This window comes from Vanessa tameamea, chromosome 12 (genome assembly GCF_037043105.1).
Source record: "Vanessa tameamea isolate UH-Manoa-2023 chromosome 12, ilVanTame1 primary haplotype, whole genome shotgun sequence".
NCBI lineage: Eukaryota > Metazoa > Arthropoda > Insecta > Lepidoptera > Nymphalidae > Vanessa > Vanessa tameamea.
The window spans coordinates 9,940,493-9,950,420 of record NC_087320.1 but is presented as its reverse complement, the minus strand read 5'-3'; the positions used below and the strand labels follow the sequence as shown (position 1 = coordinate 9,950,420).

Here is a 9,928-nt window from a genome sequence, read left to right as displayed (position 1 = left end):
TTCAAAGCAAGACTTGATATTGGAAAAGAGTTTGTTTAAAATATGTCTCACAAATACGTCTCGTAAATACCGAGCGAAACCTAAAATAACTAGCGTCCGGGCCAGATGCGGAAATTCCTTTTCCTGTTTCAGTCTAAAAGGCCGGAAAATGTGCTACCAGCCTTTTGTGAGTGGTCTTTTATTACTAAACTTGCTCTTTCTTGTTATATTTAACTTTAATATTAGAAAAATTGAAGAATTTCAATTTTGTATGAATATTACGATTTTCCTAAAAGATTGTGACTTAAAATTTTGAAAGCGGCCGGAATAATTTAATGCTAAACATAATTATTTGAAATTTAAGTAAGATTCAACCGCAATTTATTTTTCTGGCGCTAAAATATGATGAGACAAAACTAAAATAAAAAACATGGTAAATATCCCGTTTTAAATACTGATAGTAATTAAATAACTTTCTTCTATTGAGAGGAAAGTATGAAAATAATTCCACCATTAACAATGCGGCTCAGAATTTCAACAGACTCATGCAGGTTTCCTTACAACATTTTCCTTCATCGTCGAGCACGAGATGATTTAAAACACAAATTAAGCGTACCTAAAATTCAATACAGATAGTTTTGATCCTGCAATCTTTGATTAAGCTTAAGAGCGCACGTGTCTATTTGGTCATTGGCTAGATATTGACGTCAAGACCTCGTATTGCTTACTTTAAAATACGCTCGACTATACAAAAAAAAACGAAATACAATATTTAGATATTTTCTTTAAAAACTTTTGTATGTTCACCTGATGGATTTTTATGTCAAATATATCAACGTCATTAATTCAAGCCATGTACAGTCAGCTACAAAAACATGATTTCCAATTACGAAAGAACTAATCAATTGTCTACGTTTCTACAAGAGAAGAAATAAACTTTATTTGAAACATTCTTAACTTAACTTGGTCCGTCTTTCCTTGCCAAAGCAAAATTGTTTGAAATTGTTCTGAAAACATATGTGGAGTTTTATTCTGTAATAAATACTCCTATATCATATATGTTGCAACGGCTGAGCGGATTTATATGGAAAATAATTTGAAGATTTTATTGATTTTAAATAAAACGGAATAAAGAGCTCTGATAAATTTCGTATAAAAGGATTTCGTATGAAAGGAAGCAATAAATACTATTGCTGGAATAACTCGGTTATTGTATTAATCATTATTACAATTTGCTTTTCAGACTGTTATTGGTTTTTAATATAATATATGGGATTAAGAAGTTTAGTACTTAGGACAGAAAAGTAAAGTTTTTGTTCTATGGTAATTCTTCTTTGAATAATTTTATGATTGTGATGAAATTGATCGGAAAGCATAATTATAGAGAGATACTCCCTGTTTGAATGTGTGCATCACACACATGCATATAGCTCGGGTGTAATGACTACAAGAATGTTCGTCTGTATACAGACTCTCCTGTATACTCTCCTCCTGTATACAGACATCCTATAGGATCGTTACATCATACAACATCAATACTGATATGAATACTAAGCTTATACCCGATGTACAACTTATACAGCTAGTTCGCACCCGCAGCTTTGCTCGTGTGTGTTTGCGAGGCAGGTGTAAGGTACCTTTTATTTTTTCTGTATATCAGGGATAACGAAAAATAAGTAAAAAAATATGACGATCGACTGAGAAGTTAAGTCGTAATAGCGTAACAAACAAACAAACTCACTTTTGCATTGATGATATTATGTAATATTGTAATTAACCTACTTTTATACAGTAAACGAGTAGGTTCCCTCTGAACTTTTCACAAAATCTGACGTAACCGTGTTCTCGATAAATGGATATGTATCTGTGAGTGTTGCTGTAAGCCTTAAACATGGCGCCTGATATACACATAAACATACGTATCACATTTACCTCTCGTATGTCATTGCTTCATAATATATTATATATTTTTATTATCTATACTAAAAAGCTGTAGCTGTAGCTATGCTCTAGATGAGTCTTATAAAGTTACCTACTTTATAAGACTCATCTCATTGGTCACATGATGGTAAGGCGACCATTGCCCGTATACATTAGTACTGTAAGAAATATTAATAGTTTCTCATATTAATAATACGTCAACAATCTTGGGAACTTGTGCCTGTAGTTACACTGGCTCATTCACCTTCAAACTGGAACACAACAGTACTCAGTAGTGCTGTACGGTGTACACTGTTATTGATTATTTATTTATCCATAACCTCAATTGAAGTAACAATACTTATAACGTCAAGACGTCGTACAAAACGTCAGAAAAAAATAATAATTAATAATTTTGGCAATCAAACTTCTAATTACATGGAAAATGATAATGATGGAAGTATGGCGGGAAGATTTAAAAAAAAATTATTTCAAAATAAAAATTAAGTTTATATTAACACTTATTGGTAGTGATTGGTAGGGAAACTTATCACACATTTTACCGCCAAACCGAAATATAATTATTAACATTGATTCAGTGTTCTTTCCTCAGTATAAATCAAAATATTGTACACTCACAATTCAAAAAACCACGTCCATAGTTCCAGTTGACACTTATTACTGCTACACAAAAATGCCTACACTACATTTTTTTTTTAATTTACAGTAGCTTTGGCCAGAATGGCCTCTACAGCGTCACCGAGCGGATGATACATAACATTTTCATTGTAGACACTATATATGTATGTATTGAGGCAAACCAAACGCTAGCGCGATTCAGAAGCCGACATGTAAATTTTCAGTACAAACATTTAATACAATTACGGTTTAACAGTTATTTTTGCGAGAGATGTACTTCCCGTTTGATCTCATTTAAATTTGAAGTCGGTTTTTTTTTGTTATAATTGTATTATGCACGTATCAAGGCAATTTTTATTTTTTTATATTAGAGTTGGCAAACGAGCAGGAGGCTCACCTGATGAAAAGCGACTACCACCGCCCATGGACATCTGCAACACCGGGGGCTTGCAGGTGCGTTGCCGGCCTTTCAGGAAGGAGTACGCTCTTTTCTTGAAGGTTCCCGAGTCGTATCATAATAAATACTTTGAATAAACGAGCACCCTTCACAAGAAGCTAGCTGTTCCATAATATTATTAATATAAACAAGAGTGAAGAAGAATAGCGGCAAGAGCCATTTGTATAAATATAATATAATTGACGCTATTGTACACTCGTCAAAACCAGATGTCTATTCAGCATCTTGAACACTTCATTGATACAGGTCATTTAAATGTTATTCTGGTTATTGTTTATGTTATATATATGTATAAATATTAATAATACTAATAATAGCCTCTTATTCAGATCTCTTAATAGGTTCCAATAAATTATTTAAACCAATATCTGATCCTTGGTTATCATTTCTAGATCTGTTTGCCAGTCAGCAAAGGCATCCAAACTTTGCCATTCATACCTCTTGAGCCACTCTGTATAAATTGTATCTTTACCTACTGTTTGTGTTAAATATAATATTTCGTCTAACGATGTAAATATTGCTTAATTCTATGGGCGGTGGTGATGTTGGTTTAGTGGAACTTATAAATTTCACTGTCCATTTACGGAAAATCTATGCAAATAATACCTTAATTTCTTACAGTACTAATGTATATGGGCACTAGTATTCAAATCGATGTTGTCAGTGGAAAAGTTTAAATATTGACGATGTATCTGTAGTTGACTTAAAGTTTCTGAGGCACTTTTTTATTTCTCTCAATAACTATCACAAGTGCGTTCTCGAACGAAAAAAGTACTTCGGAATACTGTCATGAATATATATACCTGGTTTACTAAACTAAAGAATATTTTCGGTTATAGTTAATTGAACTACATCATTAACTAAACTCGAATTCAAATCAAATTCATGAAATAAAAAGTTGGTTTTCATTGAATTAATAAATTCGTGTTATTCCATTACTTTGATAAATTAAAATCGACTTTATTTAAACTTTCATAAGATACATATTATAATGACAACGGATCTCAAATCACATTTATTTTATATTTAACGATATAGCACACGCCACTCGATATCTAAAACCATTGAGCGGTAACGATGACGAGTACTTCACTAGCTTAAGGCTCTGGTAGGTTATATATATTCATAATTGTATGACTATAGATATATTTTTTTTATTTAAATCGGCTGGTGGAGGGGCACATGAGTCGTCACGGTAGCATGCGAAAGCGATCCTGTGGCGCCCGTCGAAAGACGGAGAGGGTACCGCTGGTTTTTTGATAGATTATCCGGTGTCCAGGGAACCGCCGAGTCCCACATACCAGCGTTTTTACGGCGAGAAAAAAAAAGAAAAAAAAGGGGGGCACATGAGTCAACCGATGGTAAGTTGACATCACTACACGTACATTGGTATCGTGATGTTATCCCCCTTGTGTGTGCGGTTACACTGGCATACTTACAAGTGGCACTTAAGAAGTATATTTTTATTTGAGGCAGGGAAGATATTCAAAAATAATAATAGCGTTCGTGATACGAGGTAGACCATGCGTCTGTGTGACGTATTTAATGCTATTGTTGATGGATTAATTCCGCGCTAACATATGTATAGTTGAAGCGTTGATGTATTCGAATACGAGTGAGTTAAGCAATTAATCTGCTGGTCCGGTCTTTTGAAACTCATTGGAGATAGCTTCATTCTACTCTACAGGAACAGCAGAGTATTTTTAAGAAGGAAATACCAGATTTTATTTTAAGTTTTTGCTCCTGGCAAGATTTTATAAATTTGATTTTATAAAAATTGCTCAGATATTTTTACGTAATTATTATTACGTAAAACGTAATTTTTAGTAACAAGATGTTTTAATTGTAAAACATCTTGTTACTAAAAATGTTCATTCTTAGTTATTAAATATCTCATTAATAAATATAATAATTAGAGTTGTTTTTAAATTAAACAAAAATTTTAATAATTATAATATATTAGTGTGCATTATTGTTATTTATTTTTGAAATTCAATTTATATCCGGCGAGCGTCAGTCGATTGATGAAATGTTTTTATTGGTTGAATGGACACCGACAAACATAACCTATATTTAGCTCGTCTTGGACTTTAAATAAAAAAGGTGCAGCAACGTTTAAGATAGAAGTTTTTTTTTTTAAATATTAAGCTCGCTCTTTCTTTCTACGTCAAATCTTTACCTTCTCATACAAATTTGCTGACTAAGCTTAACACCAATAAAAGAAAAATGTTTTAAATGATTATAAATATTACTTGCCTATTATATTATTTGCCTTACGCATTTAATTATTGTTCTAGGATGCGAAGATATTAAGTTGGGGGATGAGTAGTATCAGTAAGCCAGTGTAACTACATAGCAAGGGATGTGCCTTTTTCATTTTCATATTTCTTAGAGCCAATTTGGCGATTTACACCACTTTTAAAATACAAAATATGTCACTCGTAATGCTTCGATTCATTTAAATATTAGTATATTTTATACAATATGGTATAACGGCCCTACCATTTCAAATAAATGGCATATCATAACACTGTTTTAGGGTATCGGCCACTTAGCAAATGCATTTAATTCGTTTATACGGAACCTTCATAAAACATTACAAGCGTAGTCATTACAATTTAGCACGGGCTGTTAGCTCCTCATAAAATATGAATTTACTTTAGGGATCATTGTGTTTCATTCCAGCGGTCTTTATTGAACCTCATTTAAGGTGATAACAACGGCACTTTGAACTGCCTCATTACTGTAGGAGCTAGCTTCTTTCATTATTACGCAGACGTATTTGTAGGGAGACATCTGTCCATGCCTTGGTTTACACAGATCCAATCATTATACATAAAGAAAAAAACGCTAAACAGTATAATATACTCTTGCATATTGGCTAATAACGCTGTATATTCTAAGGTCACGGTTAATCGTAAAGCGTTATCTGGTTTTTCCGTCTAGAAATCCATCAGCTTGGGGTAGGAAAAATGGCAGAGTTACGCTCTATATGCTTCTGCCGTTATATACCCTATTCTGAGATTGAGGAAATATTTGAGATTAGATTGCACAAGTAGCATTTGAGTTTCAACCGTTTAGGTTAAATTGAATGTTTTAATACATAATATGTATAATGTTTAAGAAAATAAAGAAAAGTAAAAATAAAGTAAAAAAAGGTTTTATTCTCATCTCGTGTATTTATAGATTCTTAATATAACAAAACATGAAACAACGTAACATGTAAGTGGGATAGAAATATTTATTTGTACTTCTATTGACAACAATCTTTACGCCTAACTGGAAGGGTCAATATGAATATTAGAAATTCTTTGCTAGCGAGATCGATAACATTTTGAACAAAAACAATGATGCCCGTATAGGCTAAGATATAAAATTTACATCATTTCACTTTGTAACATTGGATGAAGTTTAGTGTTTATTTTCACCAATAAAACAAAGGAGTTTTCATATTTTTTATAGAACTCATGTCTTTGAAAACCTATTTTCATGTGACGTTATTCTGTCACAATTTATAATCATATCCATTTAGAAGACAATTATTTTTTATTTTTTTTTTTATTTTATTATGAATTCCAAATTAGTTAGTTTTCTTGTACTTTTAACGATCGTTCAAAGTTACGGCCAAGAAGGCTGGGAGCCGTGGAATGAAGGAGTAACGCGCGGGACCACGGTTGGTGAGTTTTTATTCTAGCATGTATAAATGAACATTTTAGTTTGAATTTACTTTTAGTATTTGTATTTTATAATATCGAAAGCTCATTGGTAGCCTTTCCCGTTATCGGTTCCCATCGACCAATGACCATTAAGATTAAAACAAAATAGAGATCTGAGCTTAACTAGTGCTTTTAAAATATTATTTAGTTAATGTAAAATTATCTGTATACATTTTGCTAGGTAATATAAATATTTTTGAAAGAAACGGTGAAAACTATTCTGTGGACACGAGGAGGAAAGATAAACTAATAACACCTAGTTTCCGACTTCGCAAAGTTAATACATCCTTTTTGGGGCAAAGTATTCGTTTCTATAATAAGATTCAACAGTTATTTTCAACTTGGCCCATTATACCAATAAAAAAATTAATAATGCTCATGTCAAAAAAACATTGATAAATAGGGCGTAACGCAAAACGTAACGTAACGTAACGTAAAACGTATTACTCAACACATTATTATATATTATATTAATGATAAAAAGGCGTGGACTTAGTACTGATTGACTTCGTAGGTTCTTTATTGACTCTGTAATTGGAATGATGGAAAAGTGTAACTACTGAGTTTCTTCCGGATTCTTCTCGGTAAAATTATTTTCCGAACCGGTTGAAACTATACATTGAATTCAGCTAATAAAGAATATTTTGATTTGATTTGATTTGATATAAAATGTATATAATTTCCAGACTTGGTCTGCGATCATCCGTTCTGCGTGGCACCTTGTCCAGGAGCTGCATCCCCTCGCTACTGTCCTGCAAACATGACCAAGTGTTTATCTGGGTGTGCGTGCATGCTCGAGTGCCAATCGCCAACATACGTCTGTTTTCCAACGAAATATTGCATTTCAAGACGTAGATATTTGTCGAAAAGACCAACTACTGCGATTGTTTGACCTATTGAAACTCAAATTAAATATGAAACTATAAATGGACCTTGACTGAATAAATTGTTATCAAAATAAGTTTCTTTTGATATATATTTTTATTTTAACTCAGTACAAATCAGAACAAAATTTTAAATTGTTCCGTAGTCTTACTATATTATATTATACTATACGTGACATTATACTTAAAAGAAGGCTTAACCCCAGAGATACATTCTGTAAGATTTTATTTCACTTTTATAAAATGAATATGATATATTTTGTGAAATTTCTTTGGGCGATTGTTTAAACCTGGTTCAGTTGAAAGCTTTGATCCATAAAATGAATGTGAAGTTCAATAAAATCTTGTACAAAGAACCGTTCATCAAAAAAATCATATGTTTCGATTGGTTAACGACGATTATATTGTTATTAGATAAGATATTATACAAGCAATAAAAATGCTAATCGAAAAAAAAACCTTCAACATTGTAATAAAACTTTATAAAAGAGAACGTTTTTCTATCAAAGTTAGGTAATTTATTTACGATACGATAACATGGTAAAGTCGATTTCATTTAAGTCGAACATATAATGATGTTACCAAGCAATATCAGTTGGGATGAGATTGAATTCAAAACGTTGAATACATTTTCTGAATTATCAGTGCGTCCGCTTCGAAATATAACCAAGCAAATGCAAAGAAAATTGTAGTTTGAATCTACATTTCATTCGTATTTATGACACTTTGGACAAATGCAGCCTTATAAAATGTATATTAACAAGGTTTATCCGCTAAACTGAAGAGGTACCCAATTGTTATATTATATTCTACTTCCAAACAACAGTCCTCAGTTTTATCGTATTCCACTTTACGTGAGTGAGCCAGTTTAAAGGGACTAAACATCTTAGTTCCCAAGGTTGAAGACAAGAGAGGGAATGGTTAATATTTCTTACAGTGAAATTGGCTATGGACAATGTTGTCTATTAGTGATTAATGGTCTCCATTGTCTATTGTATATCAGGCGGCCCATTTGCTCGTTCGCCTACCTATATCATAAAAAATAATCAACTAAATGTAAGCTTCAAACGAGTCGACATAGCCCAGTGGTTAGGACGCGTGCCTCTTAACCGATGATGTATCTTATTTCAACGAAATTTTGCCACATGTGTATTCCACCAACTCGCATTGGAGTAGCGCCGTGGAATATGCTCCAAACCTTCTCCTCAAAGGGAGACGAGGCCTTAGCCCAGCAGTGGGGATTTACAGGCTGCTAATGTAAGCTTGAAATAAAATATACACATATTTTACATATTGATTTTACGTAAACTATCAAAAAAATTGCGAATGAAACATTAAATTACAAAGAAACACATAAAAATAGTATTATTTATAATATTTTAGGTTATGTTAGTTTGTTTATAATTAAGCTCAAATTGGCCTGTTCGTAATTATTCAACAGTTTGAACTAGATGTATGATATTATAAACTAATAGGCCTTAACAACTCTCCGGTAATATATACAAATGTCATATCGTTATGCAAATTGTCCTACGGGGTGTGCGCGTTTGTTCGGTCAATGTTTTGTTCATACGTTTGACTTTATTTCCATGTACTACGTGTATAAGAGATCAGTTAATCATTTTCGTTCGCTGTATCTGCAGTATCGATGTGCTGTTCTATTTGCCTTGATTCATTTATAAAGGATCGTTCTTGAGCGTTTATATCCGAAACTGCAATAAGCGAAATTTTCAATAGAAGATCAAAAAATAATGTAGAAATACCGACTCTTTGAATTCAAATATTATTAAACTAGACAAAACTTGCGTTAGTTCGGCTTATATGCATCATATAAATATAATGTATAGCCTATAGCACTCAGAAATAATGTAGCTTTCTACCCGTTTTTTTTTTTTTTTGTTTTTTTTTTTTAGATTTGGAGCATTCGTTCCGATGATTACCTCCTATATACATACAAACAAACAAATATTACCTCTATATATTAGTATAGATATAATTTAAAATGTTTTTTCATTCTGATATATTAAAATAAACTAGATAAATAAAAAATATATCCGTGGATTTTGTCCCTAGCGACGTCCTCACTGCTTGGTTTAGTTACTATATAGAATAAAACAAAGTAACTTCACTGTTTGTCTGTTCCTGTGTAATCTTTAAAATTACGCAACGGATTTTTATGTGGTTTTTTTAATAGATAGAGTCATTCAAGGGGAAGGTTATTATGTATAATACATGCATAATATAGTAGATACAATTTTAAAGTTTCTAATGTGATGTCGTAGATAAACATTTTTTTTTTTGCGTATATTGAAAACGCTGCTGAACCCTACGAG

General features: G+C 32.2%; 1 long non-coding RNA gene across 1 annotated transcript; it reads left to right on the top strand.

Annotated features, from left to right (window-relative positions):
* The first annotated feature begins 6,545 nt into the window (after window positions 1-6,545).
* On the top strand, window positions 6,546-7,687 carry LOC135193560 (uncharacterized). Its single transcript, XR_010309303.1, has 2 exons — window positions 6,546-6,672; window positions 7,398-7,687. It is a non-coding gene; the product is annotated as an uncharacterized LOC135193560 (long non-coding RNA).
* Window positions 7,688-9,928: the final 2,241 nt, after the last annotated feature.